General features: G+C 45.3%; 1 long non-coding RNA gene across 1 annotated transcript in view; it reads right to left on the reverse strand.

Annotated features, from left to right (window-relative positions):
• The window catches only part of LOC134935323 (uncharacterized), a 121,470-nt gene that overhangs the window by 13,955 nt on the left and 80,987 nt on the right, over positions 1–26,528 (reverse strand). Inside the window, exon 2 of the long non-coding RNA XR_010180057.1 lies at positions 23,860–23,985. This is a non-coding gene — a long non-coding RNA (uncharacterized LOC134935323). The remainder of the gene's footprint in view (positions 1–23,859; positions 23,986–26,528) is intronic.

The raw sequence follows: 26,528 nt of genomic DNA on the forward strand, positions 1-26,528 counted from the left end.
GGCACAAAAATCTAACTGAGGCTTGGAGGAGGGTCATAGGGGGAGGAGCCAGTGCACACCACCTGATCCTAAAGCTTTTATTATTGTGCCCTGTCTCCTGCGGAGCCGCTATATCCCCATGGTCCTGACGGAGTCCCCAGCATCCACTAGGACGTCAGAGAAAACGGCAGAACCCCTGGACTTATACGGCAGTACCCCTGGAGTTGTACGGCAGTGTCAGACAGGATGGCACTTCAAAAAACTAGTCCACAATGATGCAAAGAAGAAAAAGAGGTGCAATATGGAATTGTCCCTGGGCCCTCCCACCCACCCTTATGTTGTATAAACAGGACATTAACACTTTAATAAACACTTAAACACACTTTAACACACTTAAACACACTTTAACAAACCAATCATTTCAGCAACTGGGTCTGCCACAAGCAGTGGCAGAACTAGTGAGTGGTGGGCCCAGGTGCAACAATATGCTTTGGGCCCCCAACCCCGAATTACAGACACTTTGCGCGCGACTAAAGCACATGCCCAAAAAAGGGACATGGCCATGTAAAACAGGACATTAGTATTATTTATGTACTGTACAATGCAAAATAGTGTTCAATAAAATCAGAATAATACTAATACCCTGTGTGGAGTGTGTGCTGTGTATGCAGTACAGGGATTGGGTCAGATGGCACAGCAGAAGTGTGAATGGGGTGGGCAGAGATTCCGAAGAGTCTTTCCTTAACTGGGCCCACGCCAGAATTGCAGCACATTGAGGGCAGCTCCTCTTACTGGGTTTTTGTGCTGGTGATGATCATGAGATTGCGTAGTCAGATCACCAATGCTGGCAGCAAGAGCAGGACTGCCTGAGGAAGGCAGAGAAGAATACCTGGGAACTCTGGGATATGAGGGGTGGAGAGGGGAAGGGCCTTTCTGTCACCTGGAGTCTCCTTACACCAGTAGATAGCAATCACCCTTTAGCTATATGCAGCCATATAATAGAGACAATATCAGTGCCCGCAATGTACACAGCATTAGTGACCTAAATATAGTACACAAAGGATTACTGAGCACAATATACTACAAACAGAATAGGCACCACCATATACTATAGACAGTATAAACAATATACTACAGATAGAATTGGCACCACCATATACTATAGACAGTATAAACAATATACTACAGACAGAATTGGCACCACCATATACTATAGACAGCATAAATAAACACCATATACTACAGACAGCATCAGTGACCCCCCCATATACTACAGACAGCATCAGTGACCCCCCCATATACTACAGACAGCATCAGTGACCCTCATATACTACAGACAGCATTATTGAGCTCCGTATACTACAGACAACATTAGCACCGCCATATACTACAGACAGCATTATTGAGCACCATATACTGCAGAGAGCATTAGCACTGCCATATACTACATACAGCATTATTGAGCACCATATACTACAGACAGCATTAGCACTGCCATATACTACAGACAGCATTATTGAGCACCATATACTGCAGACAGCATCTGTGACCCCCCATATACTACAGACAGCATCATTGACCCTCATATACTACAGACAGCATTAATGAGCACCGTATACTACAGACAGCATTAGCACCACCATATACTACAGACAGCATTAGTGAACATCAATACATCCTTCAGTCTCATAAAAAAAAATCTGGAAAAGTATACAAATATAAAGCAGTGGGGCAGCACTCACAGCACTACTAAACACACAGAGACTCAAAGATAATCCAATGTTTTAATGATATTATGGCAATAGTATATACGTGACGGGCTGAGTATTGAAATGTTGGAAACACTTCTTAGTGCCACCTCCACCATTGCTGCTATATATGGGTATATGGGTTTCCAACCCTAGGAATGCACCTTTTACCTACTTGAGAGAGTGCCTGGTTTTCAGCTTATATATATATATACCATCTGAAAATCGGCACCCAGTGGTCCATGCAGCATCCATCAACGAAGCAAATAACATGCCAGGTTAGCAGCAATTCGTACTTTAATTGCCCGTCGCCAGGCAGTACACATAACGTTATGTGTACTGCCTGACAATGGGCGTTTAAAGCCGAAAATATTGCTAACCTTGTATATTATTGGTTCTGGCAACATGGCAGCTGTCTATAATATTCTTAAAACTGCCACTCCTTGCCATCCACTCTTTTAAAGACCCAGTGCCATCCAATTTAAATGCAATATTCAGCAAAGGTGCGGGGGCACTCTGGGGCACAAACCAATAGAAGCACATGTATAACTTTCACATTTCGGTTTTATTCATGCCTGACGATGGTTGTTTACATAAAACTGGAATGTAGAAGTTATACATATGCTTCTTGTGGTTATATATATATATATATATATATATATATATATTTATATTTAACACCTATGTTTACATATATAGAGAGAGATACTGATATAAATGTAGTGTAATATATATATATATATATATATATATACAGTATATATATATATATATATATATATATATTAGTTTCACAGCATATTATTCAAGTACATACTGTATTTCTGTAAGCAGGCTCTAGCGGTAAGGCAGTCTCTTCACCCATCTGCACCTTCCACACTGCATGGCACGGCACGCACAACACACAACAGAGGTAGGAGAGGGAGGTGTGTCTCAGCAGTCACTCAGCATTCCGGCATGGCTCATCAGAGATACGGCTGCAGTGGTGATGCAGATGACTTGAAGGGTGATGATTACTCTCATCACCCTTCATTAAAGAAACAGCAACAGCGCTGCGGCTTCCTCTACTGCCTCCGTCACCCCAGGCAATAATTGTCACAGCCCCGCGGTGCGTAATGAGTCAGTATGACTCATTATGATGCCGCTGGCTGTGGGCCCCTTCATAGTGGCGGGCCTTGGTGCAATGCACCGCTTGCAACGCTGCTAGTTCCGCCCCTGGCCACATGACTGTGGCTAAAATGACTGATTTGTTTGGGCCCCCACCAAAAAAGAAGCAATCAATCTCTCCTTACACAAACTGGCTCTACAGAGGCAAGATGTCGACCTCATCCTCATCCTTCAATTCCTCACCCCTTTCAGTGTGTACATCCTCCTCCTCACAGTGTATTAATTCTTCCCCACTGGATTCCACCATCACAGTTCCCTGTGTACTTTCTGGAGGCAATTGCTGGTCAAGGTCTTCCCGGAGGAATTTACAATTCATTTTGATGAACATCATCTTCTCCACATTTTGTGGAAGTAACCTCCTACGCCGATCGCTGACAAGGTTACCAGCGGCACTAAACAGTCTTTTTCAGAGTACACACTGGAGGGGGGGCAACTTAGGTAATATAAAGCCAGATTGTGAAAGGGCATCCAAATTGACTCTTTTTCCTGCCAGTATACATACGGCCTCTCTGACATGCCTACTTGGCATGTAATCCTCCACTCATATAATCCTCCACCATTCATTCAATGGTGACAGAATCATACGCAGTGACAGTAGACATGTCAGTAATCGTTGGCAGGTCATCAGTCCTGACCAAATGTCAGCACTCACTCCTGACTGCCCTGCATCACTGCCAGCAGGTGAGCTAGGAAATCTTATCCTTTTCCTCGCAGCCCCAGTTGCAGGAGAAAATGAAGTAGGGGCTGTTGACGGGTCACGTTCCGCTTGAGTTGACAATTTTCTCACCAGCAGGTTTTTAAACCTCTGCAGACTTGTGTCTGCAGGAAAGAGAGATACAACATAGGGTTTAAACCTAGGATCGAGCACGGTGGCCAAAATGTAGTGCTCTGATTTCAACAGATTGATCACCCTTGAATCCTGGCAAAAAGAATGAAGGGCTCCATCCACAAGTCCCATATACTTTGCGGAATTGCTCCATCTTAGCTCCTCCTTCAATTTCTCCATCTGCTTCTGCAAAAGCCTAGTGAGGAGAATGACCTGACTCAAGTTGGCAATGTCTGAACTGACTTCACGTGTGGCAAGTTTGAAGGGTTGTAGAACCTTGCACAAGATGGAAATCATTCTCCACTGCATTTGAGTAAGGTGAATTCCCCCTCCTTTGCCTATATCATAGGTGGATGTATAGGCTTTAATGGCCTTTTGCTGCTCCTCCATCCTCTGAAGCATATAAAGTGTTGAATTCTACCTCGTTACCATCTCTTGCGTCAAGTGATGTCAGGGCAGTTTCAGGAGTGTTTGCTGGCGCTCCAGTCTTCAGCATGTGGTGGCTGAATGTCAAAAGTGGCCCGCAATTTTTCAGGCCACCGACAGCATCTCCTGCATGCACCTGTCATTTTTCAAAAAATTCTGCACCACCAAATTAATTATATGTACAAAACATGGGACGTGCTGGAATTTGCCCAGATGTAATGCATGCACAATATTGATGGCATTGTCAGATATCACAAATCCCCAGGAGAGTCTAATTGGGGTAAGCCATTGTGCGATGATGTCCCTCAGTTTCCGTAAGAGGTTTTCATTGATGTGCCTCTTACGGAAAGTGGTGATACATATCGTAGCCTGCCTAGGAACGAGTTGGTGTTTGCATGATGCTGCTACTGGTGCCGCTGCTGTTTTTGCTGCGGTAGGCAATACATCTACCCAGTGGGCTGTCACAGACTGCGAAATAAACTTGGTAGCTTGGGATTGGACACTAGGATTATTGAATAGATAACATCTTAGTTGCTGGATAGAAAACAGAGAGTTAAATGGAGTGCATTTATAGAAGGGAAATGTTACCAGTGGAGTACCCTAGGGACCTGGACTTGGACCAGTGCTTTTTAATATCTTTATTGGTGACATTGCAAATGGCATTAAAGGGAAAGTATGCTTTTTTGCAGATGACACAAAGGTATGCAACAGGTGGGGTAAAATGACTGAGGATCTAGGTAGTCTAGAGGAATGGTCAAGAGTGTGGCAATTACAGTTTAATGCCAAAAAATGCAAAATCATGCACTTGGGTCTCAAAAATCCAAAGGCTAAATATAGTATTAATGGCACTATACTGGAAACTACTGAGGAGGAAAGAGATCTAGGAGTCACTATTTCAGGTAAGCAATATAACAAAGCAATAAGGAAGGCTAGTCAGATGCTTGGGAGATGAATCAGCAGCAGAAAGAAGTAATAATGTCATTGTATAGCTCATTGGTACGGACTCATCTAGAATACTGTGTTCAATTCTGGAGGCCATATCTTGAAAATGATATTAATACATTAGAGACAGTACAAAGAAGGGCAACTAAAATGGTGAATGGCCTACATCACAAAACATACACAGAAAGACTAAAAAAATCTCAATATGTTTAGTTTGGAGCAGAGAAGGGACAGGGGGGACATGATAGAAACTTTCAAATATATCAAGGGTTTTAACAAAGTCCAGGAGGAAAACATTCTCTAAATGAAGAGAAGCAGTAGGACACTAGGACATGCACTGAGACTGGAGGGGGGGAGGTTCAGGGTAAACTTGAGGAAAAATTAGTTCACCGAAAGGGTAGTGGACAAGTGGAATAGCTTCCCATCAGTGGTGGTAGAGGCTAAGACAGTAGAGCAATTTAAACATGCATGGGATAGACATAAGGATATCCTTACAAAGAAATAAGGATCAAATAAGTTTTAAGATAAAAATATGGTTAAAACAAAAACAGACTAGATAGACCAAGTGGTTCTTCTCTGCCATCAAATTCTATGTTTCTATGTTTCTAGTCCTAGTCCTTAGTCTACCCTGTTCCACTTGTCCACATGTCCGTGGTTAAGTGGACAGTGGGTACAACTGCATTTTTTAGTACACTGAGGACACTTTTTCTAATGTCTCTGTACATTCTCGGTATTGCCTGCCTAGTGAGGTGGAACCAAGATGGGATTTGGTACCAAGGACACACTACCTCAAACAATTCTCTAAGTCCTACTGAACTAATGACGGATACCGGACGCACGTCTAACACCAACATAGCTGTCAAGGCCTCAGTTATCCGCTTTGCAAAAGGATGACTTCTGTCATATTTCATCTTCGTCACATAGGACTGTTGGACAGTCAATTGCTCAGTTGAAGAAGTACAAGTGGTCTTCCGACTTCCCCTCTGGGATGATGATCGACTCCCAGCAGCAACAACAGCAGCACCAGCAGCAACAGCAGGCTTACCACTCAAGGATCCTCCGGAGGAATCCCGGTTAGGAGAGGACTCCTCAGTCTTGCCAGTGACATGGCCTGCAGGACTACTGACATATCTGACTGAGGAGGAAGTTGACATTGAGGGATTTGGTGGTGTGGCTTGCAGGAGCTTGGGTACAAGAGGAAGAAGGGATTTAGGTGTCAGTGGACTGCTTACGCTCTTACCCAAAGTTTTACAACTTGACACTGACTTCTGATGAATGCACAGTAGGTGACGTATAAGGGAGGATGTTCCTAGGTCATTAACATCCTTACCACTACTTATTACAGATTGACAGAGGCAACACATGGCTTAACACACCTGTTGTCCGGATTTGTAATTCCACACCGAAGAGGTGGCCTTTTTGGTATTTTTCCCAGGCATCACAATGGGCTTATTCATCCCACGGACAACAGGTGTCTATCCCGGTGCCTGATTTAAACACGGTGCCTGATTTAAACAAGCCACATCACCATCAGAATCCTCCTCGTCAACTTCCTCCTCAGCGCCAGCAACACCCATATCCTCATCCTGGTGTACTTCAACAGTGACATCTTCAATTTGAATATCAGAAACTGGACTGTGGGTGCTCCTTCCAGCACTTGCAGAGGGTGTGCAAATGGTGGAAGGAGCCACCTCTTCCTGTCCAGTGTTGGGGAGGTCAGGCATCGCAACCGCCAACACACTTGGACTCTCCTTGGGGATCTGTGGTACCTTCTTAGAACGCACAGTTCTTTGCTGTGCTTTTGCCAGCTTAACTCTTTTCATTTTTCTAGCGGGCGTATGATGGCTTCCATCGTCATGTGAAGCTGAACCACTAGTCATGAACATAGGCCAGGGCCTTAGCCATTCCTAGCCACTCCGTGTCATAAATGGCATATTGGCAAGTTTACGTTTCTCCTCAGACCATTTAAATGTATTTTTTTGGGTCATTTTACTGAACTTTTGCTTCTTGGATTTGACATGCCCTCTACTATGACATTGAGTATCGACCTTGGCAGATGACGTTGATGGCATTTCATCGTCTATGTCATGACTAGTGGCAGCAGCTTCAGCACTAGGTGGAAGTGGATCTTGATCTTTCCCTATTTTATCCTCCAAATTTTTGTTCTCCAGTTATTTAACACAATGGCCCTCATTCCGAGTTGTTCGCTCGCTAGCTGCTTTTAGCCGTGCAAACGCTAAGACGCCACCCTGTGGGAGTGTATCTTAGCTTAGCAGAAGTGTGAACGAAAGGTTCGCAGCGCTGTTACAAAAAAAGATTGTGCAGTTTCAGAGTAGCTTGGGACCTATTCCTAGCTTGCGATCACTTCAGACTATTTAGTTCCTGTTTTGACGTCACAAACACGCCCTGCATTCGCCCAGCCATGCCTATGTTTTTCCAGCCACGCCTGCGTTTTTATCTGGCACGCCTGCGTTTTTTCACACACTCTTCGAAAACGGTCAGTTACCTCCCAGAAACACTCACTTCCTGTCAATCACTCTGCGGCCAGCAGTGCGGCTGAAAAGCGTCGCTAGAGCTTGTGTAAAACTGCATCGGCCTTTGTGAAAGTACAATGCGCGTGCGCAGTGCGCCCCATACGCATGTGCAGAATTGCCGTTTTTTTGCCTCATCGCTGCGCTGCGAACGAAAGCAGCTAGCGCTCAACTCGGAATCAGGGCCAACATGCGGCACAGGAGAGCGTACCCCTACACCACACAAGGCAAACCCTGTAAAAATTATATTTGGATTAAATGTTAATAACCGCTTTATTTGGAGTAAATAATATACAGCACAAGACACTACCACTGGTCTGATGCAGGACAACACAGCGACACAGTATGGGACTTATTATACAGCAGCACTGGACATATGGCAGCAGAGGACACCACCACTGTGACTGATCACTGGACTGACTGATGCACAGAACACTACCACTGGTCTGATGCAGGACAACACTGCAACACTGTAAGGGACTTATTATACAGCAGCACTGGACATATGGCAGCAGAGAACACCACCACTGTGACTGCTCACTGGACTGACTGATGCACAGGAAACTACCACTGGTCTGATGCAGGACAACACAGCAACAATGTAAGGGTCTTATACAGCAGCAATGGACATATGGCAGCAGAGGACACCACCACTGTGACTGATCACTGGACTGACTGATGCACAGAACACTACCACTGGTCTGATGCAGGACAACACTGCAACACTGTAAGGGACTTATTATACAGCAGCACTGGACATACGGCAGCAGAGAACACCACCACTGTGACTGCTCACTGGACTGACTGATGCACAGGAAACTACCACTGGTCTGAAGCAGGACAACACAGCAACAATGTAAGGGTCTTATACAGCAGCAATGGACATATGGCAGCAGAGGACACCACCACTGTGACTGGTCACTGAACTGACTGATGCAGCTAAGACACTACACTGGTCTGAGCAGCACAAGGCAGCACTATAATCGCCACCCCACTTTCCCGCCCACACAAACACTGAGGACGAAGACACGTCCTCTCACTACACTCTCCAGGACTGGAGTGAAAATGGCGGCGACGCGTGGCTGCTTATATGGTATCCAAACCCCACGAGAATTCGACAGTGGGATGATGACGTTTTGCCTCGTTCTGGTTTCCAAGTCAGGCGGGAAAACCCGAGCCGGACTCTGATCCGGGCTCGAGACGTGAAGTTCGGTAGGGTTTGGTACTCTGAGAACCGAACCGCTCATCTCTACTTTTTATATTTAGATTTTTGCTTACACAACAGAACTTTCGATGTATAAGCAAAGTGTTGTTTTAACAATATCATAATCAATCATATGATCAATAATTAAGGTGTTTTGTGGGCTAGGGCTCTGTGAATGATGTAAAACTTGAAGGTTCCACCAACATTTCAGACAAGAGGACCTTCAGGAGATGTGGGCCCTTAACTACTACTACTGCTGTTCCATTGTAATGTTCACAGAGAGCTATATCTTGTGCTCCAACAAACTGTGTAGCGCTCCTCTTTGACCAACCAGCTCACTATGTGGTCTTCAGTAAAAGAGGAAAGACTATAGTTTTGATCACCAACCCCATAAGCCTGTTAAACGCGGCTGATGAAAAATGTATTTATGGAAATATTTACAAGCAATAACTAGGTATTGTCTAAGGCACTTAGGGACCTCTTGAGAATTTGTCTAATCCTTTGTATGACATAAATTAATGGTACAGCAAGGGTAGAACATATTTACTTATTGGCTAAATTAGGCAGATTACCTTCTGGCCCCATGAAATCATGTATATCATAGATAACTGAGGCGGTTGATGTATCAATCAGTGAAAAGATTGGAGAAGTGGACCAGTGGAAAAGGTACCCATAGCAACCATGTAGCATCTATGTATTATTTAGTAAAATTTACTTTTTGGCAACATCTCCGCTTGGGCACTTCTTCACTCTTTTTACTGCTTGATTCATAAACCCCTTAGTTTGACATGCAAAATGCTACCAGTGTTTTCCTGTGTTACCTGTGCTAGATAGGTTAGCAGAGTTTAACACCTTCTGTTCACTTGCAGTACAGGTGAGGGAAGAGAGCAGTCAGATCCAAAAGATGACCACAATGCTCTCAACCAAGACGCTAGGTACACACTGACCGATATATTGCCCATTTGTGTGTACTCCTGATATGTCTGTCAATGACATTATTGACAGACATATCATGTTGGATATGCAATACAGCAAATATATCGGTGCATTTGGCTCTGTATACGGGTGGTCCACTGACTGTCCATACACTTGCTGCGGCAGGCACGTTCAAATGCCCACCCAGCTGAGTGTCCTGACTGACATGTCAAGCTGCCAATTGGTGTATGTGTATACTGGATCAGCCGCAGAGTTGGCTCGACAGCGGGTCTGCCGACGTGACGGCCAGGTGTGTACACAGTGGAATTGCAAGTGGATTTCCAAAAAAGTTAAATTGAGTAAATACTGTATGTTCAATCCATATTGAATACAGGTTGAGTATCCCTTATCCAAAATGCTTGGGACCAGAGGTATTTTGGATATGAGATTTTTCCGTATTTTGGAATAATTGCATACCATAATGAGATATCATGGTGATGGGACCCAAGTCTAAGCACAGAATGCATTTATGTTTCATATACACCTTATACACACAGCCTGAAGGTCATTTTAGCCATTATTTTTTATAACTTTGTGCATTAAACAATGTGTGTCTGCATTCACACAATTCATTTATGTTTCATATACACCTTATACACACAGCCTGAAGGTCATTTAATACAATATTTTTAATAACTTTGTGTATTAAACAAGGTTTGTGTACATTGAGCCATCAAAAAACAAAAGTTTCACTATCTCACTCTCACTCCAAAAAGTCCATATTTCGGAATATTCCGTATTTCGGATATTTGGATATGGGATACTCAACCTGTACTATTACTGATGTTAAATAACACCTGTAAAATAATGCTTTTCTATGGTTCTGGTGGAACATGACATTTGACAGAGATCTGACAGGAAAAGTCTGCTGTGAGACATCAGATAAGAATGGGTTAAATGATGAAGATTGTGTATAAACTGTTACAGAGAAGTCAGCTATGAATAGCCAATAACCTGAGGTCTTGGTGGGGGGTGGTCTTCTGTTTGCCGGCGGTCGGGCTCCCGGCGCTCAGTATACCGGCGCCGGGAGCCCGACAGCCGGCATACCGACAATTATTTTCCCTCGTGGGGGTCCACGACCCCCATAGAGGGAGAATAAAATAGTGTGGCGCGCGTAGCGCGCCACCGTGCCCGTAGCGTGGCGAGCGCAGCGAGCCCGCAAGGGGCTCATTTGCGCTCGCCAAGCTGTCGGTAAGCCGGCGGTCGGGCTCCCGGCGCCGGGATGCTGGTCGCCGGGAGCCCGACCGCCGGCCAGCCGTAGTGAACCCCTTGGTGGGTCACCTAATCTGACAGGAAAAGTCTGCAGTGAGGGATATAATACTGCTGTGTTATATAACCAAGACTGTCTAACACTGACATACTGTAAAGATATGTGATAAAAATAAGTAAGCTGTAGTGCTGTTCAGATAGCTAATTCAGACAGGAAACAAGTACGTGTCAGCAACCAGCATCATCCTGCTATTGCACTATAAAGAAATAATTTATATTATACATATAACATATTAAGGTCAGTAAGTCACAGAGCTGACTATACTAAATATAAAACAAAATAAAGTTATAAAGCTTTGCTTCAATTCATATATAAGTTGAATATTTAAAATTTCAGTTGTGAATAAAATTGTATTTTGTTAAGAAACTGCTATCAAAGATGTTAAAGGCCTGATTTAAGCAGCAGTGATGCCAGCATATGTTAATGCAGCATGAAGCATCTGGTATGAGAGGACATCTCCTGCTGCATGTGTGATCCGGTGCTGCGTCCGTGGAAGCAGCACTGCATCACTTATGACACCATCTGCCAGTTGAGTGACCCATGAGGTCACACAAGCCAGCTGCCACAGCTCCTTCCAAGTGACCGGGAAATCTCCACTGGAAGACAAAGACCCTGTACTTGGCACTCCCAGAAAACGGAGGTATCACACTTCCATTTTGTGAGATGGCTGCTGTCGCCACCCCTCCCCGCACCCAAGTGGCTGCAGACTGTTAATCACTTGCAGTACAGGTCCAGTGCATGCCCGAATTACTGCCAGGCCAGATTAAGCCTTTGGGGGGATCACTAAAGACAAGGGGGCACGGGGGAGGGGTGGGTGTATATTAGATTGGGCATTCCAACCAACATAACCCATTCTAGGAGGGACAAAACACTCTTCATCTGCTTCTCTCTTAATATATGATTGGCGTCACCTGTGTTGAACTATTTCATTGATAAGAAAAGTATTGCACACGCACAGGGGCGGGTTGGGAACTAAAAGTGGTCCTGAAAATTTTTTCTGAAGTGGCCTCATGTGGGTGGCACCAAATCAATGATAGGCAGAACCAACACCAAAGTAGGCGGGATTAATACACTTGGCCATAACAAGAGAGGTGTGATACGAGCCACTGTGAAGGGTCCTGAGGGCAGCACATATTGTGTGTGTGTGACAGTGATATGCGCCATGCATATCACTGTCATCTGCTCAGCCCCCCACCACCTCCCATTTTTCCAACCCTGAAATGGCGGGCATTAGGATGTGCCTGTGCACACAATGTACACCCCGTGCGCACTCCTATGGTCGCGGGTACAGCGAAAGGGGAGGGGGTTGTGAGGGGAGAGAATACAGGAGAGGGTAGCCTGTGTGTGTAGGACTGCCATCAGAAATTGTGGAGCCCGGGTCTGACAAAATAGACAGGGCCCCCCTGTTGTCAGCCCAGGTAGCAATTCATACTTTGATTATGAATACTGTCTCAATACAAAGCTTTTTCAGTGAATGCATGATAACTAGGAATAATAGCAAGTCACGCTGTGATATCAAACACTGGGCACAATGTCAGAACATGGGAGCCCTGGCCTGGGCTAGCAGGTTTACTGTCCACGTGGACATCTACGGGGAATAGTAACCTGTGGTGAGCAGAGTGAACAAGTTTAATGATGTTTTGAAGCAGTTTAGTTATACTAATCTAGGGGGTCACATGTTCTGTACCTGAACCCAAACACTGCCCTACCACACAGCGTATTCAGTGACCGTACACTACTGTGATGTCAACCAGTGCCAAGCAGAGCCCAGAGTGAAAATTTCCTTTGCACCCCCTCTACAAAAATCTAACATATCTCCATGTAAGCATAATGAAACGTGGCGCAACACATGGCACGTATCGCATCTCTAACCTTTTGCCTTTTTTACCCAAATTGTGTACCTAACAGTGTGCTAAGTACTTGGGATTAGTATTTTTACTGACCCCTCTACACCCTACACTACCTAAGGGAGTAGGGACCCTTCTATATCCTCCACCACTACACTACTGACCCTTGTACACCTTACACTACATCACTGACCCCTATACACCTTACACTATGTTACTGACCCCTCTACACCCTACACTACATCACTGACCCCTCTACACCCTACACTACTACGTTACTGACCCTTCTACACCTTACACTACGTTACTGACCCCTCTAAACCTTACACTACGTTACTGACCCCTCTACACCCTACACTACGTTACTGACCCTTCTACACCCTACACTACTGACCCCTCTATACCCTATGTTACTGACCCCTCTATACCTTACTGACCCCTCTGTACCCTACACTACTGACCCCTCTATACCCTACACTACCTAAGGGAGTATGGACCCTTCTATATCCTCCACCACTACACTGCTGACCCTTGTACACCCTACACTACATCACTGACCCCTAAACACCTTACACTATGTTACTGACCCCTCTACACCCTACACTACATCACTGACCCCTCTACACCCTACACTACTACGTTACTGACCCTTCTACACCTTACACTACGTTACTGACCCCTCTACACCTTACACTACATTACTGACCCCTCTACACCCTACACTACATTACTGACCCTTCTACACCCTACACTACGTTACTGACCCTTCTACACCCTACACTACTGACCCCTCTATACCCTACGTTACTGACCCCTCTATACCCTACTGACCCCTCTGTACCCAACACTACTGACCCCTCTATACCCTACACTACTGACCCCTCTATACTCTACTGACCACTCTATACACTACACTACAGCTACAGTACCTCTAGTTCTGCCCATTTAAAACGTTGATAAATTATTGCCATAGTGTTCTCCAAAGCAGGTGTTATAGTAAAGTACCACCTCTGTTGGGGATCACTCAATCCATCATGTAACCCCACCACCAACACCTATCCCCATTATACCCCAGACCACACGTAACCATTCAGGCATGGTGGAATTTGTGGCTGTAAAGCAGAGGACAACACGCTCCAGCATTCTGGACTTGTGTGGTGCCACTATGTTAATAACACAATGCTTACATAGGACAAAGGCTCATTGCAACAGTACATCACACAATGTCAGCTGCAATAGGGTTGTCCCTATATGCACACAATACTACAGAAATAAAAAAATAACCCCCTTGTGTCTGTACCCCCATACATGGCAGCGGGTACTTACCGTGCTGTTGTACAGATGATGGATGGAACATGTAAGTAAGCATCGCTGCCTGTTGCATGTAGAAGCAGTGAATTGATTTCCTCCTATACAGCGTTCTCTCAGTGCTGCTCCATTTTAGTGTGGAAACAGCCAGCAGGAACAAGGTTTCAACTTACACTGGAATCAGAACGCGGCGGCAGTTGATGGAAACACGCTGGACGCCGAGGTGCAGAGCTCCTCACCCTCTCTTACTCTGCTCATCTCAGAGTACCGAGTCGGAGCCTGTGACAGGTCAGGCATGAGGGGCTCAATTGAGAGACTGAGCAGTACTAAAGCCGTGGTCTCTGCTGGCACTGATTGAACCAGGCAGCTGGAGCTGCAGACAGGAACAGATCCCCGGCCCAGCACCGACCGTGAGCCAATTGCAGCTCACGGACTGGCAACTAATCAAGGCGGCCACTCAGATTGGCTGCGGTTCCGTGATATGCGATTGACTTACGGTCGGCTCCAAATTTGAAATGATGCCACTGACTGTTGGTCCACGACAGTGCCATAACTAGGCAATTTAGCGCTGTGTGCAAGGAAAGTCATTGGCGCCCCCCCCCCCTCATACTATGGTGCACAGTAGTCTCCATTATTCAAATTACGCTGCACAGCAGCACCACTACACCAGCTAGAGCCCCTTTTACACATTACGGCAGACAGTCCCACTTTTTTCAAATTAAGGCAGACAGCGTCCCCCTTTTTACACATTACGGCAGACAGCGTCCCCTTTTTACACATTACGGCAGACAGCAACCCCTTTTTTACACATTACGGCAGACAGCGTCCCCTTTTTTTTACACATTACAGCAGACATCGACCCCTTTTTTACACATTACAACAGACAGCGTCCCATTTTTTTTACATATTACGGCAGACAGCGTCCCCTTTTTTTTTTACACATTACGGCAGACAGTGTCCCCTTTTTTTACACATTATGGCAGACAGCGTCCCCTTTTTACACATTACGGCAGACAGCGTCCCCTTTTTACACCTTACGGCAGACAGCATCCCCCATTTCACACATTACGGCAGACAGCATCCCCCTTTTTACACATTACGGCAGGCAGTCCCCCTTTTATGGGAGAGAGAGAGAGAGAGAGAGAGAGAAAGAGAAAGAGAGAAAGAGTTATACTCACCTGTGATCCGGCAGAGGAGGCCGAGTCCCAGGAGCTGGCGGCTGCCGCATGATCAGAGGCGGCAGTGGGAGGCAGGCATCAGCAGGACTCGGAGACCAGAGATGGCTCCGGCGGCTGACAGTAGACAGGCAGCGCAGTACAGAGAGCAGTGGCTGCGGCTTTGGACCTGCTCAGATCGCACCAGTGGGGGCGGCTCCGGCGGCTGGTGGGAGGCAGACAGCGCAGGAGCGCTGGTCTGAGAGTAGTGGCTGCGGCTTTGGGGGGCGGCTCCGGCGGCTGGCGGGAGGCAGCACTGAAGTGACTGTGGGTGTGCGGAGGGGCGGGGAGGTGTGCTGCCGATGGTGCGCCTTCAGTGCATGTGCGCTGTGGGCATGGCACCATCAGCACATACCTATTTATGGCAATGGTCCACGATCTGCTGTGGGGCTCCATCTCTGTCAGGGCCCGGGACAGAAGTCCCCGCAGCCCCCTTTGTGTGTGGCAGGGGGGGTTGGTCGGGGGGCTGCGAATGGGGGGAAGGGGGTTTGGGGCTCTGAGGGGAGAGATACATGAGAGCGTAGCCCTTGTGTGTGTGTGGGGGGGTCATGGGTGCCGCGAATGGAGGGGAGAGGGGTTTGGGGCTCTGAGGGGAGAGATACAGGGGAGGGTAGCCTATGGGAGGAGAGGGGGTCATGGGTGCCATGAATGGGGAGAGGGGAACCTGTTGGATGGGGTATCACGGAGTTTTTGGTGCAGTCGGAGGAGGGAGGAAAGAGAGCAGAGCAGGAAAGGAGAATCGAGGGTGGAGGGGGAGGAAACAAGGGGCCCTGGATGAGAGTGACAGGAAGTAGAAAGGGCGGCCACTCACTGCATGGCCATGTGTCAGTCCCTGCTGCGCTGTTCTGTCTGGGCGGGTGCCGGCTGGGGACTGTAGCTGCTGTCGGGAATTATAGCGAGTGTGACTCACAAGCCACTGGGATGGGTACACAACACATGCTGTATTCGGCCCCACACTCCGGCCGGCCTCCCGGGGATCTTCCCGGTGGCTTTTATGGCCAATCCAGCCCTGCACACACAGGTGATTGCAATCTATTAGAGATGAGCGGGTTTGGTTCGTCGAGATCCGAACCCCCCCTAGCTTCATGTAGTTTACACAGGTCCGAGGCAGCCTCGGTTCTTCCCAACTTACACGCAAAACCCGAATGGGGGAAAACGTCATCATCCCGCTGTCGGATTCTCGCGAGATTTGGATTCCATATAAAGAGCCGCACGTCGCCGCCATTTTCACTCGTGCATTGTAGATTGAGAGGAGAGGACGTGGCTACGTTCTCTGCCTGAATAGCCCAATATCAGCTAAATATCAGCTCAATATCTGTGCTCAGTATCAGTGCTGCATTGTGGTGACCAGTATATGGTAGTACAGTACAGTAGTCCATTGCTGTATTTTGCTGCTCTGTGTCAGTTCTATTATCCTGAACAGTGCTCAATATCTGTGCTCATTATTATCATTGCTGCATTGTGGTGACCAGTATATAGTAGTACAGTACAGTAGTCCAGTGCTGTTCTCACTGCCCAGTGTCAGTTCTATTATCCTGAACAGTGCTCAATATCTGTGCTCATTATTATCATTGCTGCATTGTGGTGACCATTATATAGTAGTATAGTACAGTAGTCCAGTGCTGTTCTCACTGCCCAGTGTCAGTTCTATTATCCTGAACAGTGCTCAATATCTGTGCTCATTATTATCATTGCTGCATTGTGGTGACCAGTATATAGTAGTACAGTGCAGTAGTCCAGTGCTGTTCTCGCTGCCCGATGTCAGTTCTAATATCCAGAACAGTGCTCTATATCTGTGCTCAGTATCAGTGCTGCATTGTGGTGACTAAAAGTCCAGTGTCTTGTGCTGCATCTTGCTGCTGTAGGGTGCTGTGGTAGTGTCCTATCACTGTGCATAGGTCTTCATCATTGCAGTCACAGTTGTATCTGGAATCTATCTAATGTTATCTAATTACAGACATTACTGCCGTCTAATTCAAGATATATTACTGGCATATAATTCGACACATTAAAAAATGGAGAACAAAAATGTGGAGGGTAAAATAGGGAAAGATCAAGATCCGCTTCCACAAAGTGCTGAAGCTGCTGCCACTAGTCATGGCAGGGACAATGAAATGCCATCAACGTTGTCTGCTAAGGATGATGCCCAATGTCATAGTAGAGAGCATGTAAAAAACAAAAAACAAAAGTTCAGTAAAATGACCCAAAAATCTAAATGAAAGCATCTGTAGAGAAGCGTAAACTTGCCAATATGCCATTTACGACACGGAGTGGCAAGGAACGGCTGAGGCCCTGGCCTATGTTCATGGCTAGTGGTTCAGCTTCACATGAGGATGGAAGCACACATCCTCCCGCTAGAAAAATGAAAAGACTTAAGCTGGCAAAAGCCCAGCATAGAACTGTGCGTTCTTCTAAATCACAAATCCCCAAGGAGTGTCCAATTGTGTCGGTTGCAATGCCTGACCTTCCCAACACTGGACGGGAAGAGGTGGCTCCTTCCACCATTTGCACGCCCCTTGCAAGTGCTGGAAGGAGCACCCACAGTCCAGTTCCTGATAGTCAAATTGAAGATGTCACTGTTGAAGTACACCAGGAAGAGGATATGGGTGTTGCTGGCGCTGAGGAGGAAATTGACAAGGAGGATTCTGATGGAGAGGTGGTTTGTTTAAGTCAGGCACCCAGGGAGACACCTGTTGTCCATGGGATGAATAAGGCCATTGACATGCCTGGTCAAAATACAAAAAAAAATCACCTCTTCGGTGTGGAATCATTTCAACAGAAATGCGGAAAACTGGTGTCAAGCCGTGTGTTGCCTTTGTCAAGCTGTAATAAGTAGGGGTAAGGACGTTAGCCACCTAGGAACATCCTCCCTTATACGTTACCTGGAGCGCATTCATCAGAAGTCATTGACAAGTTCAAAAACTTTGGGTGACAGCAGAAGCAGTCCACTGACAACTAAATCCCTTCTTCCTCTTGTACCCAAACTTCTGCAAACCACACCACCAACTCCCTCAATGTCAATTTCCTCCTTAGACAGGTTGAGGTAGTGTGTCCACGGTACCAAATACCATCTAGGTTCCACTTCTCTAGGCAGGCGATTCCGAGAATGTACACAGACATGAGAAAAAGAGTCACCAGTGTCCTAAAAAATGCAGTTGTTCCCAATGTACACTTAACCACGGACATGTGGACAAGTGGAGCAGGGCAAACTAAGGACTATATGACTGTGACAGCCCACCATATTGCCTCCTGCAGCAACAACAGCAGCAGCAGCACCAGTAGCAGCATCTCGCAAACGCCAACTCATTCCTAGGCAGGCTACGCTTTGTATCACCACTTTCCATAAGAGTCACACAGCTGACAACCTCTTATGGAAACTGAAGAACATCATCGCAGATTGGCTTACCCCAATTGGACTCTCATGGGGATTTGTGACATCGGACAACGCCACCAATATTGTGCGTGCATAACATGTGGGAAAATTCCAGCACGTCCCATGTGTTGCACATACAATGAATTTGGTGGTGCAGAATTTTTTTAAAAACGACAGGGGCGTGCAAGAGATGCTGTCGGTGGCCTGAAGAATTGCGGGCCACTTTCGGCATTCAGCCACCGCGTGCCGAAAACTGGAGCACCAGCAAACACTCCTGAACATGCCCTGCCATCAGCTGAAGCAAGAGGTTTTAACGAGGTGGAATTCAACCCTCTATATGCTTCAGAGAATGGAGGAGCAGCAAAAGGCCATTCAAGCCTATACATCTGCCTACGATATAGGCAAAGGAGGGGTAATGCACCTGACTCAAGCGCAGTGGAGAATGATTTCAACATTGTGCAAGTTTCTACAACCCTTTGAACTTGCCACACATGAGATCAGACACTGCCAGCCTGAGTCAGGTCATTCCCCTTATCAGGCTTTTGCAGAATCAGCTGGAGAGATTGAAGGAGGAGCTAAAATGGAGCGATTCCGCTAGGTATGTGGGACTTGTGGATGGAGCCCTTCATTTGCTTAACCAGGATTCATGGGTGGTCAATTTGTTGAAATCAGAGCACTACATTTTGGCCACCGTGCTCGATCCTAGGTTTAAAGCCTACGTTGTATCTCTCTTTTCGGCAGACACAAGTCTGCAGATGTTCAAAGACCTGCTGGTGAGACAATTGTCAACTCAAGCGGAACGTGACCCGCCAACAGCTCCTCCTTCATTTTCTACCGCCACTGGAGCTGCCAGGAAAAGGATAAAATTTTCAGGAGTGATAGCTGACATCTGGTCCGGACTGAAGGACCAGCCAACGATTACTGACATGTTGTCTACTGTCACTGCATATGATTCTGTCACCATTGAAAAAATGGTGGAGGATTATATGAGTGACAGCATCCAAGCAGGCATGTCAGACAGTCCATACGTATACTGGCAGGAAAAAGAGGCAATTTGGAGGCCCTTGCACAAACTAGCTTTATTTTACCTAAGTTGACCCCCCCTCCAGTGTGTACTCCGAAAGAGTGTTTAGTGCAGCCGGTAACCTTGTCAGCGATCGGCGTAGGAGGTTACTTCCACAAAATGTGGAGAAGATGATGTTCATCAAAATGAATTATAATCAATTCCTCCGTGGAGACATTCACAAGCAATTGCCTCCAGAAAGTACCCAGGGACCTGTGATGGTGGATTCCAGTGGGGACGAATTAATACTCTGTGAGGAGGGGAATATACACAGTGAAAGGGGTGAGGAATCAGACGAAGAGGAGGAGGTGGACATCTTGCCTCTGTAGAGCCAGTTTGTGCAAGGAGAGATTGATTGCTTCTTTTTTGGTGGGGGCCCAAACCAACCAGTCATTTCAGCCACAGTCGTGTGGCAGACCCTGTCGCAGAAATGATGGGTTTGTTAAAGTGTGCATATCCTGTTTATACAACATAAGGGTGGGTGGAAGGGCCCAAGGACAATTCCATCTTGCACCTCTTTTTTCTTTCATTTCTCTTTGCATCATGTGCTGTTTGGGGACTATATTTTAAGTGCCATCCTGTCTGACACTGCAGTGCCACTCCTAGATGGGCCTGGTGTTTGTGCCGCCCACTTGGGTCGCTTAGCTTAGTCATCCAGTGACCTCGGTGCAAATTTTAGGACTAAAAATAATATGTGAGGTGTGAGGTGTTCAGAATAGACTGGAAATGAGTGGAAATTATGGTTATTGAGGTTAATAACACTATAGGATCTAAATTACCCCCCAAATTCAATGATTTAAGCTGTTTTTGAGAGGTTTTTGAAAAAAAAACCACCTGAATCCAAAACACATCCGAATCCGACAAAAAATTCTTAAGGGAGGTTTTGCCAAAACGCGTCCAATTGCCAAAACACGACCGCGGAACCAAATCCAAAACCAAAACAGAAAACACAAAAAAATGCCCAGTGCACATCCCTTCAATCTATATATATATATATATATATATATATATATAAATGCAAAAGCCCTCACTCACTGACTGACTGAATGACTGATCACTAATTCTCTTACTTCCCGATATGTTAGGAAGATGACATTTAACATAGGCATTACTCAGGTGGGAAATAGGTAAACTACGTGATTAGAATTTTAATAAACTTCCCCTCTGGAGATGAAAAGGGATTGACATTATGATATCATTAACGATGCATGGCTTGCGTCTAAATGGACAATCAGATCAAATTTTGGAGTGCACCTCCAGTGTGTAGAATTTCATAAATGTCACAAATGGTCCTGTCACTTTTTACCGTTACTCTCATTCACTCACTGACTGACTGACAGACTCATCACTAATTCTCTTACTTCCCAATATGTTGAGAAGCTGAAATAACAGGTATTCTTTAATTGGGAAATAGGAAAAGTACGTAATTAGAATTTTTATAGACTCCCCTAGGGGGATGAAAAGGGGATTGACATAATGATGTCATCACTGGGTTGTGGATTGCGTTGTGTGAATGATAACGCCCAAATGCACAATCAGATCAAAATTTGGATTGCACCTCCAGTGGGTAGAATTTAATAAACTACAAAAATGGCCCTGTCACTTTTTACCATGCTACGGGTGCTCCTTGGGTAACCCCAGGAACCGTGGATTAATATTTGCTTACATTAAGATGTCTCAAATAAATATCTCTATAGATTTACCAAATTTCTAACACTCATTTATGTTTACAACCGTGAAAATAAGAAACTCCTGTGCGAAGAATGGATAGAACAGCGAGTCATAAATTAAGGGGTAAATCCAGGTAGAGAGCATTTTGTCCCTCCTGGAATGGGTCATGTTGGGAGGTATGTATTGTGTATATTAAATGTAAACCAATGGTGTATATCAGATTTGAACTGATAGTTTAATAATGCCTGGGTGCTGTTTATAGATCCACCTAATTGAAAGACAACTATTTATAACGTTTTCTTGTAAAGGAACAAAGACAAATTGAACAACCTTAAAATACACATAGAAAAATAAAATACAATATTTATCTTGTCACATGCAAGAATAGCAGCAGCCTCTGTACTAATTACACACTGGGACAGGATTCTCTATGTGTGTCTCTCTCTAGACCCGAAAGCTCTCATTAGATAACAGATTACACAGGACCAAGACACCCAGGTGGGGAGGAGGAGAAACTAGGATCCCTGGGTCACTGACAGCTCTCTCCCCACTCTTTCTCTTCTGGTCCGAGGTGCCGATTTATGTTTTTGCTGATGGGTGCTCAAACCAAAAATATAGTGGAGTGGCTTTACGGAGAAGGGCGTGGTCACAAAATAATACAAATTCATGTTACGCAGCACAGGAGTCTCCATTATTCCAATTACGGCAGCAGAGTCCCCTTTATACACATTACAGCAGATGTCCCCCTTTTTACACATTACGGCAGCAGTCCCCTTTTTACACATTATGGCAGAGGTCCCCCCTTTAACACATTACGGCAGCAGTCCCCTTTTTACACAATACGGCAGCAGAGTCCCCCTTTATACACATTCCAGCACTAGAGTCTCCCTTTTTACACACTGCACTACATTCTCTACAATTAATTAAAATATCTCAGTGCCTCTCTCTATGTGAACTCACCATGAGTCCTCTCCCCAATGGAGCACCAGGCTGAGTAGAATGAGGGCAGCAGCGTGGAGTGGAAGGAGGAGGCGGGCTTGGTGAGCTGGACGGGAGACAGCAAGGTAGAGGGAAAGAAGAGGGTGGGCTAAGGAAATGGGGACGGGCCTGGTCCAACGGACGGGAAGGAGCAAGGTAGTAGGGGTGGGCTGAGGGTAAGATGGGGGCGGGCCTGGCGCTATGGATGAGGGGAAACTGTGGCCGTAGAAGAAACTAATAGGGCATACTTCCACTTCTAAATTTGCAGGCACATCTGCACTGGCGGCTGTCAGGCAGCCCGTGCAGGTGCGGCAGGGAAAGGAGACTTAGCACTGGCACTGCAGTGACCAGTGTACTTCCGGTGCTAAGGTGATGGACTCGTGGAGCATCTGCCGCTAGAGCATGCCACCCCTCCAGTGGCCGGTGTCCATAACTGCCTATTCATGGTAGCACCGGCCCTGGTGGATGCTCATCATTTTCCGTGGGTGCTCAGGCCCAGGAGCACCCACGGAATCGGCGCCTATGCAGTAACTCTGTCAGTAGCTCATGAAACCTGATACTCCTTTCTCTCTCTGCCTGCACTGCATACTGTCCTGCTCACATTCAAGTTGCCTGGTTCCGCTGCTGCACAATAGGGACAGCTAGTAATGTCGGTGTGTTCCAACCTTGGGGGCGTCCTGACAGAGGGTTGTCTGGGGTACAGTGTCCATCCCCCCCCGCCCTTTAATCTGACTATGAGTACTGGCCATTGGTACTTTGTGTCTGCTGCTACAGTTGTTTCGTAATAAGAGACAAACTATCGTGATTGTTCTAATTTTAAAGTTTATGGAATTGTATGTAACTATGCCTGAGGAAATACTGATACTTTGTTACTAATAGGGATGGTATATATTGACCACTACAATTACCATCATGCATTGCACATATGATATTAATGATTGGTGTATTGGTGGTGACGTGATCGGACTACCAAAATCGATTCACAGCTTAGAATGGAGACTATTGTATACTAATGTGTTATATCTATTTAAATATGTATCTAATTGCTATTTGATCATAGATTGTGAGATTAAATATACAAATTAACAGAAACTATACACTTATTAAAAGATCGGTGAACTGACAGTCACGTGATTGGATCCATATATATACACTGGAAACTGCAATCCCCATAAAGCACTGGGAGGAATCCGGAAGTGATCGAAAAAGTACAGAACACGTTCTCTGATTCCTAATATGGATCCTTTAAAGCAAGCTAAAAGGTAGAAAAAGGTTAAATAAAATAAAAAAGAAATGTATAATCAGATTGTGGAATTAGACATTCAATTGTTTATCACCTGATTGGAATGGGATTGCCGGAAGTAGAGCGCCGATCACGTGACAGATCCTGACCAAATGTAGGAAGCTAGGGATGAAATATCCAGCCTCTATGTTGATTTTTTCAGCATGTGACATGCGTTATCCTATGAAAACAAGGGACATGTAGTCACATGCTATTTGTTTACATCACATGTCCGGAACTGTCGCTAATTTCCGGAAATCGGCAATTATAAAATGTATTACTTTTTATACACTTTTTAATGTATAATAATATGAATTTATTAATGAATGAAAAAGCAGGTCTAAATAGGTCTGCCTCCATATATTTATATACACTGTTTCTGTCATTTTTATCTTAGTTGAAGTAATTATCGGATTCATGAATTAGTCATCAGATAATTAGAAGGGGTATTTATATGTCCATAAGGACACAGAAGGATCACCTTGAAAAAGCTGCCAGATAGAGCAGCGAAACGCATTGGAATTGACCCCATTCACCCAGAGGACCACTTACCATCAAAATAGCCTGAACCAGCTCCGGGACCCATCCACTAAAAGTAGAGATGTGCGGCGGGCACTTTTCATGTTTTGTGTTTTGGTTTTGGCTCTAATTCCACATTCGTGTTTTGGTTTTGGCTTGGTTTTGCCAAAACCACCCTTACGTGTTTTGGTTTTGGATCTGGATGATTTTTGAAAAAAATATATAAAAAAAGCTAAAATAACAGAATTTGGGGGTAATTTTGCTCCTACGGTATTATTAACCTCAATAACAATCATTTCCACTCATTTCCAGTCTATTCTGAACACCTCACACTTCACAATATTGTTTTTAGGCCAAAAGGTTGCACCGAGGTTGCTGGATGACTAAGCTAATCGACACAAGTGGACAACACAAACACCTAGCCCATCCAGGAGTGGCACTGCAGTGGCAGACAAGAGGGCAGATATAAAAAAAAAGGCCCCAAACAGCACATCATGCAAAGAAGAAAAAAAATTGCAATGAGGTAGTTGTATGACTAAGCCAAGCGACACAAACAATTGTCCCATCTAGGCGTGGCACTGCAGTGGCAGACAGGAGGTCAGATATAAAAAAAGGCCCCAAACAGCACATCATGCAAAGAAGAAAAAGAATTGCAATAAGGCAGTTGTATGACTAAGCCAAGCGACACAAACAATTGGCCCATCTAGGCATGGCACTGCAGTAGCAGACAGGGGGCAGATATAAAAAAAGGCCCCAAACAGCACATCATGCAAAGAAGAAAAAGAATTGCAATGAGGTAGTTGTATGACTAAGCCAAGCGATACAAATAATTGGCCCATCTAGGCATGGCACTGCAGTAGCAGACAGGGGGCAGATATAAAAAAAGGCCCCAAACAGCACATCATGCAAAGAAGAAAAAGAATTGCAATGAGGTAGTTGTATGACTAAGCCAAGCGATACAAACAATTGGCCCATCTAGGCATGGCACTGCAGTAGCAGACAGGGGGCAGATATAAAAAAAGGCCCCTAACAGCACACATGATGCAAAGAAGAAAAAAAGGTGCACCGAGGTTGCTGTAGACCTAAGCTAAGCGACACAACCACCTGGCGCATCTAGTAGTGTCACGCAGTGGCTGAATGTTGAGAGTGAGCCGCAAATGTTCGGTCCACTGACAGCATCTCCAGCACGCTCCAGTCACTTTTAAAAAAAATCTGCAATTGGTGGACTTATCCGGCAGTACCCCTGGACTCATACAGCAGTGTCACACAGGATGGCACTTTTCAAAAACTAGGCCCCAAACAGCACCTCATGCAAAGATGTCGAAGAGGTGCAATGCGGTAGCTGTATGACTAAGCCAAGCGACACACACAATTCCAACTGGAATTATATGTCCAAATCACTGGAATTAATAATTATAAATCACTGAAATTAATTGGCAAAATCACTGTAATTATACGTCCAAATCACTGGAATTAAATGGCAAGATCACTGTAATTAATAATTATAAATCACTGGAATTAATTGGCAAGATCACTGTAATTAATAATTATAAATCACTGAAATTAATTGGTAAAATCACTGTAATTATACGTCCAAATCACTGGAATTAAATGGCAAAATCTCGCTATCGCCTGCCTACTGAAGTGGAATCTAGATGGGATTTGTTACCGGGGACACAATACCTCCATCAATTGTCTAAATCCCACTGCACTAATGGCAGATACCGGATGCACGTCTAACACCAACATAAGTGTGAAGGCCTCAGTTATGAGGGATTCCATCGTCATGTGAAGCTGAACCACTAGTCATGAACATAGGCCAGGGCCTCAGCTGTTCCTTGCCACTCCGTTTCGTAAATGGCATATTGGCAAGTTTATGTTTCTCCTCAGACGATTTAAATTTCTTTTTTTTTTTTGTTCTTTTTACTGAACTTTGGCTTTTTGGATTTGACATGCCCTCTACTATCACATTGGGCATCGGCCTTGGCAGTTGACGTTGGTGGCGTTTCATCGTCTATGTCATGGCTAGTGGCAGCAGCTTCAGCACTAGGAGGAAGTGGTTCTTCTTGATCTTTCCCTTTTTTCATCCTCAAATTTTTTGTTCTCCATAATTTTTTTGGGAGTAATATAAGAAAATATGCAGCAGAGGAATGACTGGAATGACTGATGGACAGGACACTACCACTGGTCTGATGCAGCACAACA

This window comes from Pseudophryne corroboree, chromosome 6, assembly GCF_028390025.1.
Source record: "Pseudophryne corroboree isolate aPseCor3 chromosome 6, aPseCor3.hap2, whole genome shotgun sequence".
Lineage (NCBI taxonomy): Eukaryota > Metazoa > Chordata > Amphibia > Anura > Myobatrachidae > Pseudophryne > Pseudophryne corroboree.